General features: G+C 38.9%; 1 protein-coding gene and 1 long non-coding RNA gene across 3 annotated transcripts in view; one reads left to right on the forward strand and one right to left on the reverse strand.

Annotated features, from left to right (window-relative positions):
- SMYD3 (SET and MYND domain containing 3) overlaps positions 1 to 25,839 on the forward strand; it is a 372,579-nt gene that overhangs the window by 99,898 nt on the left and 246,842 nt on the right. The window lies entirely within an intron of this gene.
- The window catches only part of LOC118164219, a 24,474-nt gene continuing 23,414 nt past the window's right edge, over positions 24,780 to 25,839 (reverse strand). The window contains exon 3 of the long non-coding RNA XR_004749378.1: positions 24,780 to 25,794. This is a non-coding gene — a long non-coding RNA (uncharacterized LOC118164219). The remainder of the gene's footprint in view (positions 25,795 to 25,839) is intronic.

Consider the following 25,839-nt stretch of genomic DNA (forward strand, 5'->3'; position numbering starts at 1 on the left):
TCTTCATTGCTGACCGTTTGTTCAAAGCTGGTGGCATAGTGGTGATGCTAATGTGTCTGGATGGCACTTACGGTTTTGGGTTTTTGTCATCCACTTGTGCTTCACAGCATTTCTCATTACTGACATTTGTTTGCTGCCTCAGCATGCTATGGATTCTACTAAAAATGGCAAAGTCTGAGTACAATACTTTTATAACATCTGAAAAGCTCTGTCTTTCACTGTGTCGTGACATGGATATGAGCACCATGATAGATGAGTGTTTTCTTAGGTTTGTTGGTGAGGATCCTCTTAGCTAGAAAGGAGAAGGAAATCTATCCATATCCGTATGCTCCAACCCTTTTGTGTACACGATTAACTTCTACTTACATATATTTTAGTTGCTGTGTAATTACTCAGGTTCAGGGACTGTTGTTCAGAAATATACAGAAGTTTCTATAAATGTCTTTTGGCTTTGTAGTTGAGAAGTTGGCTCAAAAACAAATTGTCTGTAAAATAGAAAATCTCATTTATCCATTAACAGCTAATGATGGCGCACAGAAAACCTGAAGAGTCTTCTAAAGCTTTGAAGTTTTCTGTGGTGCTGTTTTGTTGGCAGGATTTTTTTTTCTTTTGTTTGGTTTTGTTGGCTTTGTTTTTGGCTTTGGTGTTGTTTTGTTTTGTTTTGTTTTTGAGACTATCATCAGTGGAACATCCTATCACAGGTAAACTAGAAAAGATAAAAGAGCATCATAGGATAATTTATGCCCAGCTCCCTGCTAGCTCCTCCCTACGGTCAGACTGCAATGCTCAGGGTTTTACGCAGTCAGGCCCTGAAACCCTCTTCTGTAATCCATAATCCTAAGTGAGGCTGCCATTGCAAGTGTTCCAGCAAGTCTTTTATATTCTATTTTATTGCAGGACTGCTGTCTAAATCTAGTTAGTGTAATGCTGCACCAGCTGCTGTGTCTTTGTGAGCTCCTATATGTTTTAATAAAGCTCTATTAACATCATTCTTAATTATGTGTAGGCAATACAAGTCAGAAGTGAAGAAAGCTTTACATTTCCAGTGATGCCAAAAGACGTTTATCAGCCTTTGTGAGCTGTATTTCTAGCCCTTACTAAACTTATGGCAAAGAGATGCTATCTTGTTTACTTCTGTTATGTGCCTGAATGCTACTATTCTGCAAAGTTAAATTGAAATGAAGTTTTAGGATTGATCCTCTGCAGAGCAGCTGAACAAGATTAATATTAATTGATGGTTTCAGATAAGCACCAGTGCTAATTAATATGCATACATTTAATTTTTAATATGACTTAGGCTTACAGATATGGACAGATGGAAAAAGGAACCTGAATTCTTCCTTGCCTGTAAAAAGTTCCTCGCATTTTTTTCATTCATAAATTTAAATGAATGATGTCTTATTTCTGTGTATTGCTCAAGTCCCACAGAAAAACTACTTCAAAACGTATCTGAAGCTGAGGGCAAATACTAATACATTAAGCACACACACACAAAAATGGTACTAGAGCAGTTTTGTAAGTGTGTTTTATAACTGGAAATCATGAAATTAGGAACTTTGCAGTCACTAATAGCAATTTAATTCCAACTTTAGAATAACTTGGTGGATATAAAGCCTCTGAATACCATCAGCTGGATTTTCAGTGATTTTATTCAGCTAAAAAAATGTTTTAAAATCAGTTTTAGTGTTTGTTGAATGTAGGTTACATTACAATGATTTTTTTTAATGATGCTATAGATTTTTTTTTTACACTGTTTTTCTCCTTATAGCCTCAACTCCAGGCAGAGTTAGGCATGTGTATCTCAAATGTATATTTTTCAATATAATAAATGTAAGTCTGAGTTTCCAGCAGTTAGAACTATTAAAAACCCAGGTAATTACAATGCCTTATATTTGTTATTACTGGTAAGATTTGATTTATTAGTTTTCCTTTTACATGTGGCATAGTTTATTACTGAAACGCATATGGTAACAGCAAGCCAGATACTTTAAAGCATGCTGCTATGTGGTCTAGGTAATGACTGGAAGATACTCTAAAAGTATTTGTCTCAGGCAGAAATCATGCATAGTGCTGCACTACTGTAGTGCTTTTCTAACCTCTTTCCCCTGTATGAAAGCGTTAGGGTGAGATACATTCTTTTATTTCTATACAGTAGTGATGACTTTCTGCTCATCACCAGTCCTGTGCAGTTTGTGAGACTCACCCAAGCCTGTTTCTGTTAACGTGCATCTTGGAGGGTCAAGCTCGAGTGCACAAAGCTTTTCTGAGTGATGCTGCAGCAGATTTTGTGAGTCAGCAGTTTTAAACCATGTTAATGCCAAACCTATGCCAATATACAGTGCAAGGAGGTTTTGATGTTTGGCTGTTTTCTTTTTGATGAGGAAATTTTGTAAACCTGACCACCTGTGATCATTTGAACATGTGTTTTCCTCCCTGCTGCAGTGTTTTTCCTTCTTTACGGTTGCCCTGTTTTTCTGTATCTGAATATCACTTTGTGCTCCCCCATCTTGCTTTTCATGTGTAAATACAACATTAAAATGTGGAAGGCCATGCATTCTTTCCCTCTGTATTCTCTGTTTTCAGGCTTCTGCTATTTTTTTGATTCCCCTAATTCTGTCTTTGTTTTTTTTTTTTTTTTTTTCTGCTTTATGCAGTTTTTTTCTCTCCAATTTTGCATCATTTGCGTCTTGTCAAAGCTCGCTCTTTAATGCTGATTGTCCTTGTTGTCTTGGCTGTTCCTTACCCTTCTCCCTGCTCCCACAGCACTGCACTGCACCCTGCTTTCACAGCCGTGTTCTCCTGCACCCCGCGGTGCTGACCTGCGTTGGTGCTGGGTGCCTTCAGCAAAGTCCTCAGCAGAAGCTGGCTCTGCTGCGTTTGGACAGGTTTAGCAACTGCACCTCACGGTATGTGGCCAGTGTGCATACATCATGTCTCCTATTTTTAATGAGAGATTTAACAGGAATTTGGGTGTAACAAACATGAGAGGAGGATGCACTTCTTATTTTTTCTTACTGTAGTATCAAGGTCACCTTATCTGCTGATAATGGGAAGAATAAACCCTTAATTTATGCGTGGGTACCAGCTTCTTTGTTTTTTATTTCATCTCTCCAGTTTTCTGGAAGTCCTCACAATCAAAGTTTAAATCAGAGTGAGGATTAAGTACCTGTGATATACTCCAATGACCAAATGCTTTTTTCTGTAACAGAATAAAAATGAAATAGAAATGGCTGGAGGAAAAAATATATTTTAGAGTGCATAACATCTCAGATGCAAAATACTTCCATGCTTCTGTGTGTTGTGAGATAGGTAAGAGCTGAAGTTAAACTGCCTGAAGTCATTTTAATAAACAAAAGCATAGACAATGCTATGAGCAATTAATGTTAATTTTGCACTTCTCTGCATAGCCAGGGATAAGTACTTACTAGCATAGGTATGAATCTTTTTTTTTATGGAAAAAGAAAAAGGGCTTGAGGTAACAGAGGAGTCTGACTGGAATGTGAATGTTCAGCACAGTGGAAGTGGGATAAAAGCACACGAGTTCATTTGGCGGCTTCTCTTGAAGGGGATTTCAACCTCAAATGGTCTGAAGTGAAGCAGACAGAAGAATGCTGTTAGGAGCAGTCATAATAAAGGTGATCTACAGCAGTAGTTGGTTACGAAGAAGAAGTTAAAGGAGTTAAACTTATTTAGCCTTTGGTGGCAGCTCCAGGTTGCCATTAGGATGGTGCTGCATTGTACCAAGGCAGATGGCAGAAGGAAGCGCCTGGCTCCTGGTGCTGTGCGTGTGTCCTCCAGCCCAGAGCTGTCTGGGGAAGGTATGGGCTTCTGTGCAGGTATGGGAAGCCTTCCGAGAGCAAAGGGTTTTGATAACCCCTTACTGCAGTCAGCGTGGTCTGCTGTCCCCTGTAACTCCCCAGGGAGAGCTGCTGTAGCTGGCACGTGTTGTGGAAGCTTTCTTGAAAAGCACATTGAAACATGTAGGAAACAGAATTTGAAATCAAACTGCTTGTTGGATCTTATGTGGCCTTGTTATTTTGTAATATAAGGAAGCAATTTTGAATTGCTTACAAATACCAACACAGAATACATAGAGAGCAAGCTTGTGAGGCTTACAGGCTAAGCGCCTATTTTTTTTCTCCCCTCCTATGCTGTGAGTGCACCTTGAAATGCCATTACCTGCTCTACCTGAGAACAAGGTAATTTGTAATGTGGTACAGCTAATTTTTCATTGTGGTTCCACTGGGGCATAGTGCAAAACAATCTGGTATAGCTACAGTGGTAGAGCAGTAACCTGAATTCAGAGCAGGCACTGTGTCAGTTGCTGGCTCCTCTCACCTTTGGCCAATAATGAGGCTATTTGCAAAATTGCTTTTAGGCTTTTAAATATGTTTAATATATTCTGCTTTTCACATAGTATGCAAGCATATTCAGAAAGAAAAAAGCTTGGTTGTTTACAAAAACAAAAGGGGGGGGGGGGCATGGAAATTGTAGTTAGCTGACATCCATCTTCTTCAGATCTAAAAGAAACACAGGACCACAGAATGGTTTGGGTTCCAAGGGACCTTAAATATTATCTATTTCCATCCCTCCTGCAGGGGGGGCAGGGGCACCTCCCACTAGACTAGGTAGCTCCTGAATTATGTTGAGGAGCCAATTCTGTGGCCAAGATAGGAAGAGAAATGTTTTCAGAGTCAATTTAGACAACTTTCTGAGAGGTATTTTTTTTTTTTTTTCTGCCATTTGCGTAACAAATTGTTGAGAAACCCCAGCTCTTTTAGGCTGTCAGTGCCACGTGCTGTGTTGGCTTTGAGAAGTATCCAGCTTGGAACAGCTCTGAACAGGACGGCGAGCTTCTGTAGTTTGGAAGTGTTAAAACAGCTCCTGAATTAAACTTCTCCGTGAATTTTGTTCTCTTGTCTGGAAGCTCAGCTTTCAGCTGTGAAAAAGCTTAAAGTGTTTTTTTTTGTTGTTGTTGTTGTTTGTTTGTTTGTTTGTTTTTCTTTCCTTTTTTTTTTTTTTTCTTTTTTAAAAAAAGATAAATTACATCCTGAACTCCACTGTTTCCTCTGTTGCATTTTAGGTTTCTCCCAGGTCACCTAAATGCAAAGGTGAGAGGCAGCATGCTCTGTGTCCAGAGAGCTGATGTGGTTGTTCTGCTGACCTTCCATCTGAAGGACAATTTCTTGTGTTTCTCTTGTCTTACCCAGTCTGTAATTTTCATGGAACTTGCTGAAATGCTCAGTTGTTGTCAAACTGAGCTGAAATTAGCCTGAAAATTCAGGTGTTACTTGGGGGAGATCTGATAGGCCGTGTGATTGTATAAGTCTGTTTTCTTGTATCCTGGTTGCAAAAACTTCCAACCCTCAAACAAGAAGGGGGGAAAAAAGCCTTAATTTACTACAAAGGCGGTATTCAGATGTTCCTTTGTGTCTGATCTGCACATTTGGATTCAGCAATTAAAGTATTAATGCACATAGCAGCATCTGTATCATTAAACTGTGGTATTTTGCACTGGATTTTTCTTCACAGCAGAGAAAATTTTGCTGCATTATATTGAGTTCCTGGAGAATCCCAGAAAGGTGACTAAAATTTTAAATCTTGCATTGCATCATAATTTCCTCCTTGTGAGACAGCCAGCAAAACCGTGCTGCAGAGGTAGATTCTATCTCCTTTCCACAGATAACAGGAAAAATACTCTTTACTGTGTAATCACAATTCTTTTACAAGGCTGCCAGAATTAGCAATTCTGATAATCCTAAGTAGCGTGCTTCCTCAACCACTGTATTTACAAATGATTTACTTATTCAGGGCTTGCCTACCTGAATCAAAAACAAGAACTCATCTCTCCTCATAGAGAAAAGGATTACAGACTCTGTAATCTCCTTCTCATATCGATTCTGCTGTTGTATGGAAACGATTACTATTTTCCTGGCTTTAATCAAGGTTGCATTATTCGTGATATCATTTGATATGCAAAAGAAACTGAAAGCTCTTAGAAATAAAATAATAAGGAAAAGGTAATTTCTTATTCTAAGTTTCACTCAAAAATTGAAATTAAAGTCATGTAAGTTAGCGTGCCTCGAGTGAGAATCTGTCTCATTAATATTAATCTCTGGACTCTAATGAGGATGCTAAGCTGCTATGTAGTACTAAAAGGGCACAGGTGTGACATAGTCTCAGAGAAGGCAGCAGCCCTAAATCCCATAGGCTATTAAACCATAAATTGCAATACCTAATTATTAGGCAATTTCTTGTCTGGTTATTGAAAGGGCTGGGGTTTTGAGTGTTTATCAGTGAAAAATAAATGGCTGTAGAAGACAATTTATCATACGTGGAAGGATCAGTGACACTCCCTGTAACAGAAAAATATGGTGGAGTGGAGTCTATGATGCCACTGTTTTATCAATATATATATTTATTAAATATATTTAGTATCTTTGAAGATTAGTTATATTCTGCACAGCTCAAACATCTGTCATTTGGCCTATGATCGACACCCGGTACATAGCGCAGTTTGGTCTCAGGAAGAAACACTCAGTTCGCTGTTTCCAGCTGTACTCAGGTTTGAAGGGATGAATGGGCAAATAGACTCCATGGTTGCTTTCCTAGGCAGTGTCAATGACAGCAGCCTGGATGCATGTGGGGAGTGTATTTAATATGTTTGTGCTCTCAGACTTTGCAGTGATGGATTCTGTATAAATAAATAAAGACTCAGGAGATTTAGTAAGGTGCCAGAGGAAGGCGATCACAATTTGTCTTGACTAGAAGCCTTCTGGAAGCAACATTCATAAACTCTATACTAATATGTTGTCCCCTCCACCCTGAAATTAAATAAAAATTAAAAAAGGAAAGAAAGCACTTTTTTAGGTTTAAATGCCCTGTCATTACACTGCCTGCTAATGTAGCTGTTGTGTTCAGTGATAGTTCTTAATGAGGTGGTGGAGCAGAATTGGGGTGGGAATGTGCTGTATCTGCTAAACCCACAAGTAAAATATGATTCTGTTGTCTTGAACAGAGAACTATTTATATGGTGAACTGTACAGATGTCTTGTAAAGGAAAATTACTCTTCCTTCCTGAAAAACCACTTGATAAATCACAGGCTTCTCTTTATATTTGCTTCTCTCTTAATGTCTAGAAAATCCAAAAGTTATGCAAATGCGTAGTACTCCAATCACAGTAAACACCTGGAAAAACAGAATAAGCACTCTTAACAGATTACCTTAATATGCACTTTTTTATTCCTAACATTTGTTGAAAAGCTCATGAAATCCTAGGAAACATTTTTTTTTTTTTATTGGAAATTAGAAGTTTTCTATGTAGTTTTGCATCTTTTGTAATTGGCAGAACCAACCCTTCTGAATGGTTCACTAAATGCAGCACATTAATCTATTGCTTGTTATTGTTTCCTGTAACTGGCAATGGTAACATGAATAAAAGTCAGTCCCTAGGTGTTTTGGTACTTAAGACTGGACTCAGATTTGATTTAAAAGCAGTGAACTGGTTAGGTTTTCAGGTGGGACAAAGACTGAGGTCCTGGCTCCTGACTATTAGTGGTCACCAGTAATGCTCTGGACTGCATTTGAGTCAGGAGGCACTGCAGTGTTGCCATTTGGGATGTACTGCATGACTGGTACCTTACATATCCCTGCTCTGGTTCTGCGCTGGAATGTCGCGTGTTTCCTGTCCTGAAACACTCAGCATAGCTCTGCCTTCCAACATGCCTTGCTCCCAGGTAGCCAAAAAGATCCTTTTATGAATATGTTAATGTTCATTTAAAACATAGTGGTTGTGGCACTGTAACATTTCTGCCCTACAATCATCGTGTGTTTCAAGGCAAAAATAATCCTCATTGATGTGCTGGAGCTTGATGGTATCATGACGAAGGGTGGATGCGCTGCTTTACTTCCATGCGGAGTTGTAGCTCAAGGTCTTTTTCTTTCTCTGAGCTGTGGAGAGAAACTGAAGTAAAATACAGTGGATTGCTTTTTTTGTGTGTGTGCTGGATTTTGGTAATCGCAAGGAGAGTCTGTTGTTATTGGTATGCCAACTGTAAGTACTGTGTCCTTCCTTCGCCATAGCTGTTTGCCTGGTATTAGCCAGGTTTAATAGGAAAACAAAGCTTCGTAATTTGTCCGTGTTGCTGCCCCCTTCTGTGTGACCTTCTAAAACTACTGGCAAGCTCTGAATGACACCAACAGTTTCGTACCTGTGTAAGCTTCCTCAGTTATGACAGCTTGGTGGGGGAGTGCCCTTCAGAGAAGAGGCCATGGCACCAGCAGCCTATTGCACTAGAGATGCCAGTGAATCAACATGAATGAGGCCTCAAACCATGCTTTGTATGGTCTATAAGCCTGGGAGAGCATTGGGTTTTCTGTCCTCGGAGGCAGGATAGACCTTGTGGATGGGATATCTCTTCCCTGCTCAGCCCAGTCATGCGGTGTATGAGTGGGGGCTTCATTCACAAGGGTCTCCGTCATGAAACAGAGCTCTGCTGCAGTGGTTTAACTGTTGGTCTTGTCCTTTGCTGTTCTGAAATGGGAGTAAACTGTAGCAGATCTAGACATGATAGAGCACTTGGTGTCCCTTGCCTGCCTTGTCCATCCCCGATTGTCTCTTACTCAGAGGGGCTGCGTGACTTGGGCCATCCCTCCAAAACTAGCCCATGTGAGCATGTTCTATATGGTCTTCCAATCCCTTTGTTGCCATAAAGTTCAACCAAGTTTTGATACTTAAATGTACATACACTGAAACAAAAAAACAGTACTAAAAACTCATTTTTACTTGTTGAGATGTATTTCTTTTTCTTCAGTAAATATTTCATTTTAATGAGTTTGTAAGCAGCTTACTGTTTGCGTTTGGGGGAAAGAAAGAATCCCCAAGAGAACAATATCAGATCATTTGTTAGGGAAAAAAAAAAAAAAAAAAAAAAGCTTTAATGCTTGCTAATTGCATACTTTAGAGTCTCCTGTTATTAGCATTTCTGGTTAAAGACAAGTCTTTCCCTTTAAGCTTTGCTGGAAAAACGTCATGTGGTTTTACTTCCTTCTATTAAAAACCAACTAACCAAGCAACATGCTCAAAACCAAGACCTGGTGCAAGAGAGGCAAGTGCCTCTCTCCGTGCTGAGAACAAGGCGGTGCAACATCAGAAGAAGGTGAGTAGTGAGACGGTGTTGGAAGCAAAGTTAAAACTTGAAAATAGCAATCTGAAAAATGCAGTTCCTCTACTTACCCTGGAGAACATCTGAAGAGAGAAATTATGAACAGTGAGGTGAAATGTTAATTAAATGTCAGTAGTTTGTATTCCCCATGGCAGGTTAAGATGCTGTGTGCACACCAGTGACGCGGGGGGTGGGCAGTGTGGTTTCCTGCATAGGGGCTAGCACAGGACCCAGGAGTGGAACAGTGCTCTGTTCTGCTCTGCTCTGCTCTGGCCATACTTCCTCCACTTCCTAGAGTCAGGCTTGCACAGCTGATGCAAAAATCTCTGTTCCTTGGTTTATTGTACACTATTGCACACCACTGAAGGAAAAAGTTGAGAGAGCAACCTTTGCTGTCCTCGGGGCTACTGGGTGCAGTGGTTCTGCTCTCTTGAGGATGAGATTAAGCTCCATGCTGCTAAAGAATAGGAGATACTGCCAGGTGTGAATGACTTCTATAATAATCACAAATATAACTTTATTTTTTTTTAACATGAACATCAAAGTTTTGTGTATTGGCACATAAAATAAATTTCATTTAAATGAAGCATGATAGAGGAACCTGTTCATGTGGAAATCAATGGGATTTGGGCTTTCAACCTTTGATTTTCTTTTACTTAATTTTTTAAAAATATTTAATGAGTGTGGGATATCAGGCCCATGACTGATATTGTGCTTCTGTCATATTTCTGATACCAGCCACAAGTCTTACGATTCGTTGAAGTGAAATAATTTCTTACCCATTTTTTTTGTAAAATGGAAATAGGAGTTTGTTTCCTAAAGCAGTCTGAAATTTAAAATCAGATTTATTTATAGGAACTAAGTATTGAGTACTAGAATACATGATTATATTCCAAGTTATCATAAAGGATATTCCCCTGTCATTGTTAACTGAAGATTCAGTCATGCCTACAGCAGCAGGAAACATGTTCTGTTCAAAATCAGTGCCAAGTGTAACTACACTAGCAAAACAAATAAGAAAAAAAAAAAAAGTGGGCTTGCTTTTAAAATCGTGGCTAGTATTTGTGAAGATGCATAAGTCAACCTTCAACAACATTGCAGATGATTCAAAACAGGGTGGATTGGTTGTGCTGCCAGTCAGAGAGACCTGGGCCACCAGTAGTTGCATGCGGGTTGACAAAGGCAAATGCACAGTCCTGCATCTGGGCAGGAACAACCCCAGGCACCAGCATACACGAGTGGAAAGCAGCCTTGCAGAAATGGACCTTGAGGTGCTAGTGAACAGCAAACTGACCGTGAACCAGCTGTATGCTCTGGTGGCAAAGCAGGCCAACAGCATCCTGGGTTTCACCAGGAAGAGCGTTGCTGGCAGGTTGTGGGGTGGGGATCATTCCTGTGTATGAATCACTGGTGGTCGCTTATGTGGTTTTGTGTCCAGTTCGGGGCTCCCCAGTGCAAGAAGGATGCAAACGTACTAGAGCACTTCCAGAGCAGGGACACAAAGATGGCGAAGGGACAGGAGCATCAGTCAGTGGCAGAGAGGCTGACAGAGCTGGCACTCTTTAGCCTGGAGAAGATTCAGGAGGATCTTATGAGTGCATATAAATACCTGATAGGAAGGAATGAACAAGTGAGTGAGAGCTTTTTCTCATTAGCCAATTAGCAGGAAGAGAGATGATGGTCACAAATAATAACAAAAACAAACAAAACCAAAACATGCAATTCCATCTGAAGACAAAAAAAAAAATCATTTTCACTGTGGGGGTGATCAAACACTGGAACAGATTGCCATTAGAGTCTGTGAAGTCTCCATCCATCGAGATATTAAAAACCTGGCCTTAAATCAAATCAGGTTCTAAGAAAGGATGCTTGCTACAAAATGTACTGCATGTGAAACACACTGCTGAATTCATAGTAGGGTCCTCCCAGTGGTGTATTACAAGCTCTACACAATTTTGTTCAGGCTGGCTGAATTTCTTAGGAATGAGAGGCTCAGGTTTTCCACTGGCTGTGCAGGTTTGTCTGAGCTTGGTCTTCTAGACAGTGACAGCTGAAAATAAAAATCAGCACACAGCAAATGGACAGGGAGTGCATCTCCTTTGTTTTAATTTGTACCTGTACTTCTAGATGCCCCAAATGAATCTTTGGGAAGGTCAGGCTGAAATCGGGGTTGACTCAACTGTTCCTTCAAATGGGGATGGAGAGTTTAATTCTTAAGGAGCTATATAAGTAGTGGTTTCAGGTAAATTAGTAGTTCTGTACATAAAAGCTTGTTCATCTCTCTTCCAAAAAGAACTTTGTTATTATGATACATACTCTAATTGATCCGCTCAGTTTTGTTGTTTTTTTTTTTTTGTTTGTTTGTTCTTTTGATGAATAGCTACTAACAGCAGAACAACATTCTACATTAGAAGCTTATATCAACCTAAATTTTTGTCCTCTTTTGGCTTTTAGCTATTTCCTTAATATTATCTTCTGCAGTTGTTTTAATGAAAACACAGTGCATGTCCAGACTTAAAAATATCCATCCAGGGGAAGATTTGCTGCAGTATGATCCTTCTACAGATTTATATCACTGTGCATACTACTAAACAAATATTTACCTTACTATGGGGTTCATTTTGAGAGCTGCTAAACACTTACTGTTTTGCAGGCCATATGCAGGATTCAGTAATGGAGAGAAATAGAATTTCTAAGTGCTAAAATGTGTACCAGCATTTACAAACCAATAACCAGCACAGTGTGATTTGAAGAAATGACTTCCCGCTATACAGTGCATGTTCTTTAAAAAGAGCAACCACTGCTTTCTAGCTCATTGTAATTCACACTGCGTCCAGCACTACTGGAAAACTAATGAAAATGCTGGGAGTACAAGGCTTTATTTTACTGTTGAGAATTCTCGGTGGTTACAATATTATGTTGTGCCTAATTCTCCTGGTATCACTTTTTTTTTTTTTTTTTTTAACAGTGATTTTTATTTTCAGCCCAGTGATCCATTTCATGCATTAACCCCCTAACTCCTGAACATATCAAGTAGTACAAAGGAGCTTTCATAGCAAAATGTTTTTGCTAGATTAATTGTAAACATGAAAATTCTTCTCAAGCAGCTAGAAATCTTGTATGCATAGTCTCACTGGCATGGAAATCTGGGTAGCTGGAGCTTTTAAGTCAACCTCCAAGATCAAAGTGCTGGGATAGGAGGAGGAGGTGCTGGTTTTATTTTTTCATCCAAGACTGTGTGACATGAAACCATGCAACTGTTGCCATAGTAAAGTTATATTAAATTGACTAAAAGCTAGTCAACACTTGTGTGAAAAACAAACAAACAAACAAACACCTCCCCAAAACAAACCCAAACAAAACATACACTCCCAGAAACAAAACCAGAAGGGTAAACTCTTGAATGACAGTTTTCCCCCCTATATTGCCAGCAGTGAAGTCAGTGAATGTTTCTGGGACTTGGGGTATGTTGTGTTTCAAATATAATTTTTGTTTCTCTAAAATTTATCATTCATGAGGCACCTTCAGTTGTTAACTCTATGATAAAAGAGTTGTCTCCTTAACTGAGTATTAAAATGCTGAAGATACTATCCCTAGAATATTATAAATAGTATTTTTGCACATTTCTTGAAGGTTTGGAGGAATTTACCTGCATCTTTGCTGGCTTTTGCTTTGTTACTCCTGAGTAACTTAGAGTACACCTAATGAACTACATTATTTACCTCCCTGCTGCACCCTGTATATGTATAGTTGCATGGGACTTGGGAAGCTAGGTAACATTGCATGTTCCAATCTCTTGGCATCTAATTTGAGGGAGACAGGAGCATGTGGTTATGAAATAAAAGAAAAAATAATTTTTGGTTGTATTGATTTTTGTATTCATGTGGTTCATGAGTTCTGTTAATTCAGGAGTTCTGTTAAAAGTGTATGATACAGTCAGTATCTGCAGCATTGCTATGCTGTTCAAGAAAAAAGAAGTCAAACAATCCTGAGTTCTTGTGACTGGAGCACCCAGACACGAAGTGCAGAGGTCCATCCATATTAAGGTCCCTTTCAGAGAGATGCTCTCACGATACCTATGTAGATAGAGAAGAAGGATGGCAGCCTTATTACAGGACCCCCTGTTTAACTTCAGACGTTCTTAATTTCCTCTTTTTTCAGCACCTGAAATCTTTGAGTTACGTGTTAGGGACCGGGTGCTGCAGCGTGAGCTCAAGCATCTGCTGCCATTTGAGATGGTCTGGAGTATCCCACCTGGCCTCCAGTTTCTGGTACGTGTCAGGTCCTGTGTCTGTGTCAGATCAGATAGATCATGAGGTTGTTTTAGATGCACAGGGCATCTCACATGGCACTCAGGTAACTAAACTTGCGTTGGGCTTCTAACACCGTCACAATTTGCCTTTTCAACTTTTCCAGAGAGGCAGGTGTACTTTGAAGGGTTTATTTTATTTGAAGGGCTTTCAAGTGTTTATTGGCATTGTGGCTTTAGGAGAGAAGGTAAATTAGGTAAGTGTTTCTTGTGTTTCTTGTCCACTAAAGGCAGGGAGGTTGATATTTCTCATAAAATTGTCAAGAAATTGTCTCCCTCTGTGGCTGTATTGTGCAGACAGGCTTCTCTGTTACGGCTGAAAGTTCAGCCTTGTTAGGGGGTTTGACCATAGCCTTCATTTTGGAGGGAAGTTGATAGCTTTTGTGCCTCGGACCACACTCATGATATTCTCAGGTGCCCAGATGGAAAAAAAAAATAATAAAGTTTTTTTTTGTTGTTGTTTGTTTGTTTTGTTTTGTTTTGTTTTTAATGAGCACTCCAGCAATCCCCTTCTTAACGTATTAGGGGTCTGAGAAATCACAGGTATTCTCTGTTTTGGCAGGGAAATTATGCAGGTACTAATAGCCACTGTTTTTGTGACAGGGCCGACTATCTTAAATTAGAAGCAACAAGCCAAAGTCCCTGACTGGAACTGGCCCCAAGACCTTGAATTTGACCTGATGCTCCAAAGACTTCAAGGATAGATTTGTTGTGTTGGAAGCTTACAATCCACACAGAAAATGAGAAATGATGAATAAAAGAAAAATAATCTTTTCTTTTAAAGAAAAAAAAATGAAATGGGTCTGGGAAAAAGGGAAGGACTGAAGGCTCTTCTAGCCCACCCTCTCCCTCAGGGTCTGCTGTGACACTTGGTATTGGTCAGTGTGTCTGCCTTCCCCCTTTCCCTTTAGTTAAATTATTAATTAATTTATTTAAATTGTTAATTTATTTAAATTATTTAATTTTCCCTTAAAAAATATTTTTCCTCTTATTAAATTATCCTTATCTCAACCCATGAGTTATTTTTTTCTTTTCTTCTTCCCCTCCTCTTCTGAGGAGTGGGAGTGAAAGAGAGGTTGTGGTGGAGTTCACCTGCCTAGCAAGGTAAAACCACTACAGTGCAAAACAGTGGTAGCAAGACCCTAGAAAAATAACTTCTGCTCCTCAAGGAAAGTGTTAAAAAGCATAGTTGAAAATTTAACTAATGGACAAAGGGCCACACTGTCGTTGCCTAACTGGGGAGCAACGCATCAGGGAATAAGAGAAAGGCGAGAAGGGGCCAGAGAGCACCTTGATGGTCCAGTAAAGGAGTCTTTGTCAGAGTGAAGAAGGGAAACGAAGGTGATCCCAAAGAGAAGAGTGGCCTACTCATGGTGACTGGGCCCTGTATCACCATGTGGGAGAGGATATGAAGAAGGAGCAACTGCATTTGTCAAAGGAAAAGCTAGCTCTTGCAGCCTGATTTTTATACCTAACAAAAATTGTTGCTGAAGTCTGCACGCACAGGTGAAGTTTCTGCAGTGAAAGTATTTAAATATGCTTAGAAAAATGGTCAACCTGAATGTGTTTTCACTTCAGTTGAATTTGAAGCTAATATCAAGTAAATAACACTTCCTGTCTTACTTTTTTTTCTTCCCCTTTTGCTAGAGAAATCTGAGCTGTGGCTGCTCAGATGTCCCCTTTCTCCAGGTGCTGACATTCTTCTGCATTCTCTGAAAGCATGTTAGCATGCTGAAGTGTTCAGTTTCTTTTAAAAAGGAGTGTGAATTCTTCACATGTCTTCCTCCCTCATATAAAAATAATACTTTGGTAATCAGGGCTCTCCTTAGAGAGGTCTAGTCCAGTTGAAGCACTTGTTATCTGCAGTATACATTGAATAAAACCTGAAGACTTCATATAGCACTTAAACATGTGCAATAAAATGCACGTACAATATAGTGTTAGTTTTCTAAATACTCCAGATTATTGCCTGTAATTAATTGGCCTTTCTTCTCTGTACAACATAGTGATCTCATGAGTGAATACATTTCATGTTTTTTCTTTACAAACTGTGATTTTCAATTTTATTTTCTTTCTTTCCTACCACTTGTTTTCCAATTAGGAAAGGGGAGGCCCAGGAATTTCTGCCTTTAGGGAAGGCTCATTGTGAGTGAGCAGGTACAGTTCTTGTAAAATAAATGAATTCTTCTGTGACTTCTAAAATAATTGCATGCACCAGCATTACAGTAGATCTCTCTTCTGCAAAACATAGTTGGAACAGAGTTCAACGTCAGTGGTACATAGTGGTGTGGCGCTGTCCCATGCCTTCATGCTGCTGCCTTGTAATCACCAAGTGACTCTTATTTACACTATTTGCCTGATATGGTTATAATGATGAGTTAGGTATTTAAAAAAAAAGCAGCTGTTGGAGAAACATCTGATAGCTAAATTGTACTGACTTTATTGATTAACATGCATTTATTGTGATGTCTATTGACTACTTCTGTGGACTGGAGTTTTTAAGGGGTTATTTTATTTTATGGCATCCTCTGACTATAACTGGTAAGAAAAAGCCTTCTGCATTTAAAAGAAGCTCATCCATTATTTTTCATTGTCTGTCCTATTGCAGCCATTACCTGAGATCACGTAGATATAGTAGCAACAATATTTATAGGAAACAGTTCAATCTCATCCGTTAAAAGGAAACCTTTCCAGATTCTACCCCATGAAAAGGTAAGATTGCCATCCTTTAAAGGCAAAATCTGCACCCTGAATTTCCATAACACTAGTATAATTGGAGGAGTATCATTAACATCAATGGTGTACTAGGCTGCTAATGATCAGTACCGTACACAAAATTTTAGCATTTTATATTATTGTTTCTGTTTATCTTCATGGTCCAGATTATATTTTAAAGATAGCGGAGTCTCTCTGTACAAAGAGCCAATTCCCACCCCCCTCAAAAAGGGAAAAAAAATAGAAGAATTTTCTTGGTTCTTTTTGGTACCTTCCTAACCTTTTAGTTAGACGTTACATGGTGTTGTCTTCATAGATAAATCTTACTGGATTCAAACTTCATATTCTGGCCTTGTGTTTGGAGAGAAAACCCAAACTTTAAAAAAAATAGATATCCATTTCCTGTGGTTATGGGTGAGATTTATATTGTGGGTGATAAAAAGCAGGGGAGGTACAATCTGTTCCTTCATCAGAAGAGATCATCAGCAACAAATTTCTTGAGGGCTTTCCCCATCTGTAGGTGTTGCAGAGAAAGCAGAGCCTGCTAAACCTGGTGCATAGGTCAGAAGTTTCTCTTGGTCTGAGAGATGATAATGAGAATACACTTCGCCCTCTAGAGATAACCAGAGCAGGAGGAGCGAACTGACTGGCCATTACACAAATATGGCTTTAAACATAGACATTTAAAGCCTTCTGCCATGTAAATTAGAATTGCTGTTTATGGGATTGCATTTTCACAGAATATCTTTCTTATTAAAAATGCAGAGAGCATAAAAGCCTCATTTTAGACAGCACCTAGAAAGAAGTGCTATGCTGTTAGGAAAAGAAATGCTGTTTCTTTCGCAAATGCACTTCAGCTTTGTAGTGTCTTTCTGCATTCACTATTTCATTCATTGCAAGAGTGTATGATTTGTACTGACTTTCTGTTCTTACGAGACAAAAAAGGAAAGAAAAACTGAAAAACTCATGACAAACTCAGAACCTTTTTTCTTTTTTTTTTCTTCTTTTTTCTTCTTTTTTTTTTTTTATGATAAAGGTAAAAAATGAGATACCTGGCTCTCTGATCTGTCTACACTTAAGTGAAACTTGGCTAACAGCAGTATAGTTCTTGATCACTGAGTGAAGGGCTTAAATTTTGGAAGGCAACTTTTGCCAGGAAAGACAGAAGTTGAAATCGGATTTTGTCTCCTTTATAAAAAGCTTTTGTGCCATTAATTCAAAAGCTTTATGTGATAGATGAGCCACATATGTTATTACTGGAAAGAAACACTTGCCAAAGCTTACCGAAAACTCTCATAAACACCCCATATGGAGAAAGGCTACAATAGTAACTCTCTCAGACCAGAGAGCTTAAAAATATATACTGGATGTATCTAAGACCATTGACAATCAGTACAAAATTAGATCCTGTTTCTGCAATTTTGTCTTTGATTTTACAGACATTGGGGTTGGCTGAAATAACTTTTGCATTCAAATCTCAACTCAGTAAGCTAAAGGCTACTTGCCATGAAGGGAGACGAAATAAAGGACAGCATAAGTTAGTCAGTTAGCCTTTTTTCCCTCTGCTGTTCTGGTTTTATTGTCCTGTGATTCTTTCAGAAATTTCAGTCAGGTTGGTCCTGTAATACTCAGAATTGTTTGAATGAAATGCGATTTTTCTTCTTGTTTGCTTTTCCTATGAAGGTTTATTTTCTTCTCTCTTTGCTACTAAATATAACAACTCCTGGAGAATATATTAGGGATTATGATTTGAAATCTTGGAACATTTCTGATCATTGAAAAAAACACTAAAATGTCTACCAGAGCAAAGAAGCCTACAAACAGCCATTGACATAATTTATAGGCAATTATCCTCAACTTTATTCTACCTTTTTACCTCTCCAGCAGTCTTTAAGAAGACTTTCAAGAAAAAGAGAGAAGGGGTGTTGTGGGACTGGTGCTTTGTTTTTTCTGGGGAGGGACAGATGTGTGGGTAGACAGGTGGGGTAGGCACTGGTGGAGGAGGTACAGAGGGTCCGGCTCTGGTGAAGCAGCACAATGAGGGCAAAGGGGGAAAGCAAGCCGCATTCATTTCATTTTTGGAAGATTGAATTATTTCCAAAACTCACTGTAAGTTGGAAATAACACATAAGATTTAACTTAAAAAAACTTTTATGCTTCAAAACCAAATTTATTTTGACATTTATTTAATTTTTATACTTTTTTAGTGTCATAAAAGTAGTAGCAGTTCATGATGCTGTCGTACAGTGTAAATATTCAGTTGAAATAACCAAGTGACTGGTAACTTGTCATTCTGGGCCATCAGTGGGAGTCTCCCGTCAGTGATTCATTCAGTATCAGTGACTAAATATTGGGAACACTCACGAGTGAGTAAAGTAAAATAGGTATTAAAACAGACTTTGCTTTGAAATAAAATATTTTGATTCAAGGAAAAGCAGGTTGAGTGTAATTTTAAATTAGTCAATGATATTTAGCAAAAGCACAGTGCCCTCAAACCTGTACTGTAGTAGAAAATGGTTTTAATGGAATTGTTTCAGTCAGCTGTAGTGGTAGGTTTTCTGTTGCAGGAAAGCTCTCACAGCATATATGTATATATTTATGTATAAATTTATACAGTAAGTCTCTCTGACAGAATTGTGGAAGTCAAGAAGATGTGGTAGGTTAACATAAGAAAAGCAATGCTAATGACTAATTACATGCATTATGCTATTGATGATCATTTCTCCTTTACAGTGTAGGAAAGTAAGTGGGAGGTCAACAGAGGGAAAAGAGAACAAACAAATGAACAAAAAACCACGGTGAGCCCTCCTCAATCCCTCCTCCTCAGGCCTCCTATGTCTGAAATCCTTTCTTGTGTTAGGAAACTAATTATACCAGGGTTGCTGACCCAGTTCTCTTTCAAGTACTGAAATCATGGAGAATCTTTCTCGGTTCAGGTAGCAATTAGCAGTCACCTAGCCATATGGCTGGCATTGTCCTGTTATCAGCCTGCTCAGTGAGCCCTTCTGCTTTGATGCGGATGGGAGCAGGATGCTGCTACAAGGAAAGTTCCCACTTTTTCCCAATGAAATTTTTGTGGTTCATCATATGCGTGATTTCCACCACAGTGCACTGCTTTTTCTCATGACACCTCTCTCTCTGCTACTGTCACAGTTTATTTTCCTGTCATGTAAGTTCATTCACAGGGCTCACAGTTCTGCATGACATACGGTATCCCCTCCTTTTGCAGGCTCAGGTACAACACACCACCCTTAGTACCTCCACTGAAATCTGTGGACTACGTTTGGGTGAAGTAGCTGTGAGCAGGAGGAACAGCCTGTCTTGCATGCCTCTATTTCCTCTGTGATGTGTGCAACATGCTTGTGGTGCTCCATGTGAAGGCAAATAGATAATCCTAATACATAAGTGTAGCATGTGGCCAACGCACCACAGTCTAGGAGACTCCCCCTAATTCTCAATGTTTTTAGAAAGTTGAAAGTTAATTAACTCCATTTGTATCAGAAATAATAATTAAAAAATAAAAAATAAAAAAAATCTCCATAGCAGCTACCAGAAGTGTCTTTAATTATGGCATGCTCCTAAATCAAAACCATGTATGTGTTTGTTGTTGTTTTTTGACATTAGCTGTTCTGCAGCAGCCTCCATTTTAATTAATTTACTGGAGTTTTAAAACTTAGCACTGGAGCATATTGTTGTGGTTGAGTTTGTTAATCACAAATGGGTAACTGACTTGTTCCAATGTGTGCATTTGTTCCTTTCTTCTTTACTCACAGACTACAACTGGTTGTTCGGGCTCTCATGCCATGAAGGATCTTTATGGATCTCCAGAGCTGGCTGTGTGTCCATGTATGAACACACACTCGTGCTCGAAATCAGTTTCGGGATTTCCTCAAAATTATTTCATAGACATGGTCTGCTTCACAGTGAAGTAAAATGTTAGATAAACACTTACAATCATGTTTTTTGATGTTGTAGTTGTTGGTTTTTACTTGTTTATTTTTATCCAAACAGACAGAGGAAGTGTTTAAATGAATGAAAATTAAAACAGTCTTTCATAGATTTTATTCTCTTTTTGAGTAGACCATTCTGAACACTTACATATTACTGAAAAGTCTGTGACTGAATTTTACTTTTTTAGGGAAACACAGCAAGGGGAGAGACTGTAGGCAAAGCATTCCCTAAATTAAGATGAACTAGTTCTCTAAAATAAAGTTATTCATTTTAACTCAAGATTGAGTTAACTTTGTTATATAATTAATGGTTAAAACTCAATCCTTAATACCGTTCTGAGAACAGAAAACACCAACACACTACACTGACCATTTCTTTGATTTCTAGCAAAGAACTGGGGAATAGGAAAGAGAATCATATATGAAAAAAATCAAAATTAATTTAAGTCAGGAAAATTATTAATTTGATGTAATTCACATAATAGCAGGGTTTGTTCTGCTCAGAATTACTTATGGTTTGCCTGAACTGTCTTTTGCTTTTATTCTACTCAGTGTGTATCTGATGGAGATGATGCTTAGTGGTATTGACTACTGGCATATGCATCAGAGTCCTGGTAACATGAACAGTTCCCCAGAAATCTATGGCCCAGTACCTCACCTTTCTTTAGAGTGCTGCGGAACATCACACAAGCCATTTTTCCCTCTTTGGCATTGGTCCTTTTGAAGAAGGAATAAAGAAAGAGGTGGATAGTCTATATGATGCTTAAGGAATTCAATGTAATTGAAGAAGTGGTTGCAACAGTTTCTAAATATTCTTTTAAGATAAGGACATCTCATGTACTTTCTTTCTTAACTACTTACGTTTTTTTAAGTTAAATGATTGTGTCTCTTTGTAAACAATTCCTTAGGAAATCAGACTTGAGGCCCTTGAAGCCTGGAACACTTTATGGCAATGCTTACTGTTGAAAGCCTAGGTTAGGTTGCTGTCTTATTTTATCCTTACTATCACTGTTTTGTTTCATCCCATTCAAACCAATAAGTAATTCATGATGTACGTTTCTCAGGGCCTGTGTGGGTTTATTTAAGAATCTTTGGAAAATTGATTTAAAAATTTGTGGGGCTTTTAGTGTAGAGAGGAGAAGGCAGCAGATGATTTTATCAGTGCCAGGCTTGGTTGGCTGCTGGATGACTTCATATGCTTATGTCAGCTCTTGTGTATTGTATGTACTGTTATCTTTGTCTGTGATGGACGTGAATGTAAGGTTGGTGGTTTTATTCTCAGATTTGCGCAGGGCTCTTCTGAAGGCAGGAGCTTGTGGCACCCTTACAGCAGTAACAGTGGCAGGATAAAGAATCGATGTATGTTGGTAACAGCAGGACGTGGTACATGAGCAGTTTTCTGGTAGCTTAAGTAAAATGCTCCAATTTTGTAGTCTAAATTTCAGTGTATGGGATAAGAGATAGTTAAGAGAGGAATGTCATGGGTCATTCTGCTCTCAACCTAGTGGACGTGGAACGAGAGACACTTCTCACTTCTCTAGGTGATGTTTGTACGGCATTTTAAATCTGCCATCCATAAAAATTAATGTAATTTACATTCACTGTTGTCTTCTGTTTTGGTTTTGTGGGATTTGAGGATCGGCTTAATGCCACTACAATTGTTGGCAGGTATTCAGGCCTTAAAATAATTGCCCATCTGTGTAATTTTCCATTAACCATTTGGAAATAGTAACTGTGACATAATGTGAAATCTGATTTGACAATATGTAATATAACAGAGGGAAGTGAGAGGTAACATAATCCACTGTCTATCAAGTAAGGATGTTTATGGATCTCTGAATTTGTGATTTATAGAAATGGCAAATTCAAGAATCACAAGCCAAAAGGATCCATATGGAATTTAGGAAAACTCTGAATCTCAAGACAGATGTAATCAAACATTTCTTAGTAGAAAGAACTCTATCGGTAAAAATGCAAAACCCAGTGCAAAAAGAAAAATAAAATCTAAGTATATGAGAGAGACAGTGAGAGGAAAGTGTGCTTGGTGATACTGAGCTTGTTATCCACAGGCAGCCAAAGTTGTGTGAGAGTCAGCGTAATAGGACCAGAAAATGCTTTATTTTTTTATTTTTTTATTTTTTATTTTTTTTGTGGAATGTCAATATCCTGATACAGATGTCTTCTGCATCTTCATTTGTGGATGTTACACACTAGGTCCACTCCATTCTGGGTGAAATAAATAAAATAACAAACTTGTCTCTGGTGGCACCATGAGTGCTGTATGCAGCATCCTCCTGCACTGGAAATGGATGGACAAGACAGGCACTTCTGTCTTACATAAACCAAAATTCTTTAACATTAATGATTTTCGTCCTATTTTAACCTGATATATCTTCAGGGGTTGAGGTGAGGTAGTCCTTAGAGAAATTGGCATGGTAAAGACAGACCGGCAGGGTAATGTGTGACCAGCTCTATTGCCCTGGCTGCCTGCCCTTCTGGCCCCACCACAGCTGCCCAGCTGTATGCCCCAGCTACAGCTTATGGAGTGCCTCAAGGTGCTTGAAGGATCTTCAGTGTCACCAGAAATTCTACCTGTGTCAATACTTGTCACTCTATTTCCACTGTGTTTTGTTTTCTTATTGAAGAATACATTGTTCCAGCCAGCTCTGCTATGCATCCCTGAAATCTAGGTGGGGCTTGAGATGGAAGGGCAAAGCTGTGTCTGCTTCTGTGTTGACTATATAGCCACAGCATGCAGTTTCCCCTTCTCATCTCTTGGTCTTGATGGGAAACGCACTGGGAGAATAAGCTATTGCTTTGCCCATGTAGCAAATTACAGAATAATTTTGGAAAGTATCCTGGGAGGTATCTTCTAGTGTGCTAAACTGTCTCTCCAGTGAATTTTCCTACAGGAAAATTAATGTTTTTAATGCATTAATGTTTTGGATTCAGACCTGTTCCAGATGTGCTTAGATATGAAACAACTATAACTTATGAATGACACATTACTTTCTGCATGTGATAGAGTCTCACATATAACTTGCATCCAAGGAGAGCATATGTTCACAAACAGACAGAGAAAAAGAAGTTACTTGCTAGGTCAGCAACTGATCTTCAGTTTACAAATCTGTATATATTTGGTCTCCTCTTGTGCTTTGATTAAATTGTCTAGTATATTTAGCTCTCTGAAGGTGCGTGTGTGTATGTATGTATGTAAATATACATATATTTACGTGTGTGCATGCATATATGTGTGTGTATAGGCATATATATATATTTATGTACGCATATATATATGTACATATACATACATACATAAATATATATATTTATGTACATACACATACATACACACTGGTTCTAGTAGGCAGCCTTTATGGACTGAACTACTGCTACTGGTAGAATCTGTCATCTAGGACACGTGAAGTGCGTTTTTGTATGTGTGGGACCAAAAAAGAAATCCCAAAGAACTTCAGTTATTAACTGAAAGTACCTTACCTGTTTACTGGTTAGTAAATTTACCAATTTTTACTAAACATCAGATTTCTGAACTCAGTCAACTTTACCCATTGTTTAATTTATTTATTCATTAGCCTTTTTTTTTTTTTTTGAAGGTTAACCTGTTGCATGAAGTAATCAAAATGAAATGTCAGAAAGAGTAAACAATGGAGAAGTGAATGAATAGGTGTTACAGATGAGTCACTGGAGCTCTGATAAGATAGTAAGAAAGAGAAAACAGCCATCATTGCATTCCAGATGCTTTGATCACTGTGTCAATTCCAATGACAGCTTAAATAGCTCGACTGCATGCAGGATTTTGCAAGAAGAGCACATAGTGAATAGGCATATAGTCTATTAATTTAAACATTGCTACATTATTTTCTCATTTCCTTGTCCAGGAAGATAAGTTGTGGACAATAGAGATTACAGTGGAGCAGTAATTACTGTCATTTTTGTTAAGATTGTAGATTCTTTAAAAGTTGTTTGAAAAGTAATGTGCATAGGTGACTTTTTTGTTCACTTTTCAGAGTCTACTGAATCCATGGGACTAGAGAGGACAACACAGCTGTGTTATTTTTGGTAGTTTTTCCTGATATTTTTGCTTTATTCCCTAGTATGTAGTGTGTACTAAACCATCTGAGGGACTGCACAAATTTGACATTAAAAATCAAGCAAACTTTGAGTAGTTCTTTAACTAACTGATAATGATGTTTGATTTAACAACCTAGACAATCCCCTAGGTGATTAGAAGCAGTAGGCATCCTCAGTGATTACAACCTCAAGAGAAGCTTAGTATGATATCAAATTTGCTTGCCTTCATCTAGCAGAATTATTCTGAGTATTTGACCATATTCCCTTTGTTACTCATCTCAACAAGAGTCATGCCTCTCAGAAATTGTGGTTCTCTAAGCTGTCTTCATTTCACCTATGCAAACTATGAAAATGAGTTGCCTTTCAACGTTTTTAGATGTCTACAGTTGCAGTGGTGTCACTGCAACTCTATACCAGCTGTGTTATGTGCTAGCTGTATCAGCTGTTACTTGAGATACCTCATAGGAATGTGCACAGTGAACCAAACCATTTTTAAACTTCTTGAATGTGCAAAGAGTATCAGGTTTTAATGAACAAGCCACATTCCACTTTTCCAGGCGATGATGATCTAATTAGAGCTGTAACATCCTCTGTTGGAGACTACCCACAAGATGCCTTCCACTTGCACAAACAAAATCAATAAATCAGAGAGAAACCTTCATTTTCAAACAAAGGGAGAATATAATATAAATCCTCTGATGCTGGATCATATAATACCATTGACAAGCCCTAAAGCTACATAATGCCCTCTGATAATGTTGCATTGTGCTCTCAGCAGCGTAACCCGCTAACTTATTTTTCTCTGGTATTTTTAACATGAGTCCATATACGGCAAGGAAACAAATGTTCTGTTTTATCTCTGAAAAAGTATACAACAGCACATTCTCTCAGACTTAGAAGCTTCAGACAGAGACTTCTGTGGGTGATCCCTCTGAGAAATTTCTAAGACAGGTTAATGGAGTGCCCACTCCTGTTTCTCGAATCCAGTTGGATGCCGGGTTTCTTGTGTGACTGGAGGTAGATCATGAACCAGCTCCAACCTGTTGCTGTTATTGTCCGCCAGAAACATTGCGGTACTGCTGCAAGCCTCGTGCTCAGGCATGTGCAGTCGGGCATTAGGGCGCTGTCCTGGCATGGCCGTGTGCCCAGCCCAGTGCTAAGGAAGGAGGTGACCTTCCTCCTCCTAAGGTGCTGAGAAGGGGGGGCACCTCAGCTTCCAGCCATTTCTGCTGCTCTGGCTCTGCATCCCTGGGTGGTGGTCTTGGGGGCCACCAGTGACAAGCTTCTTCCATACCCTCCTTTGTGCTGGCTTTGCGCAGGTCAGTGTGGTGCTGTGATCCTCAAACCTGGAGTCAGCTGCTCTTCTAGGCATTGTGCAGCTTTCCTGCAGGGGAGGTGTGTTTCCTTCACAGCTGGTATGTTTATACACATTGAATAGCCTGGGATTTAATTTCTGCTAACAGATTAAATCTTGGATCACCCAGGTGTCCACGCAGAAACAGTTTTTTTACTTTTAATTACCCTTCAGAAAGGGCTACGGGAAAACATGCCAGGTCACAGTTAGCTGGATAAGAAGAAAAGAAAAGAAAAAAGAAAAGAGAAGAAAAGA

The sequence above is a fragment of the Oxyura jamaicensis genome, chromosome 3 (genome assembly GCF_011077185.1).
Source record: "Oxyura jamaicensis isolate SHBP4307 breed ruddy duck chromosome 3, BPBGC_Ojam_1.0, whole genome shotgun sequence".
NCBI lineage: Eukaryota > Metazoa > Chordata > Aves > Anseriformes > Anatidae > Oxyura > Oxyura jamaicensis.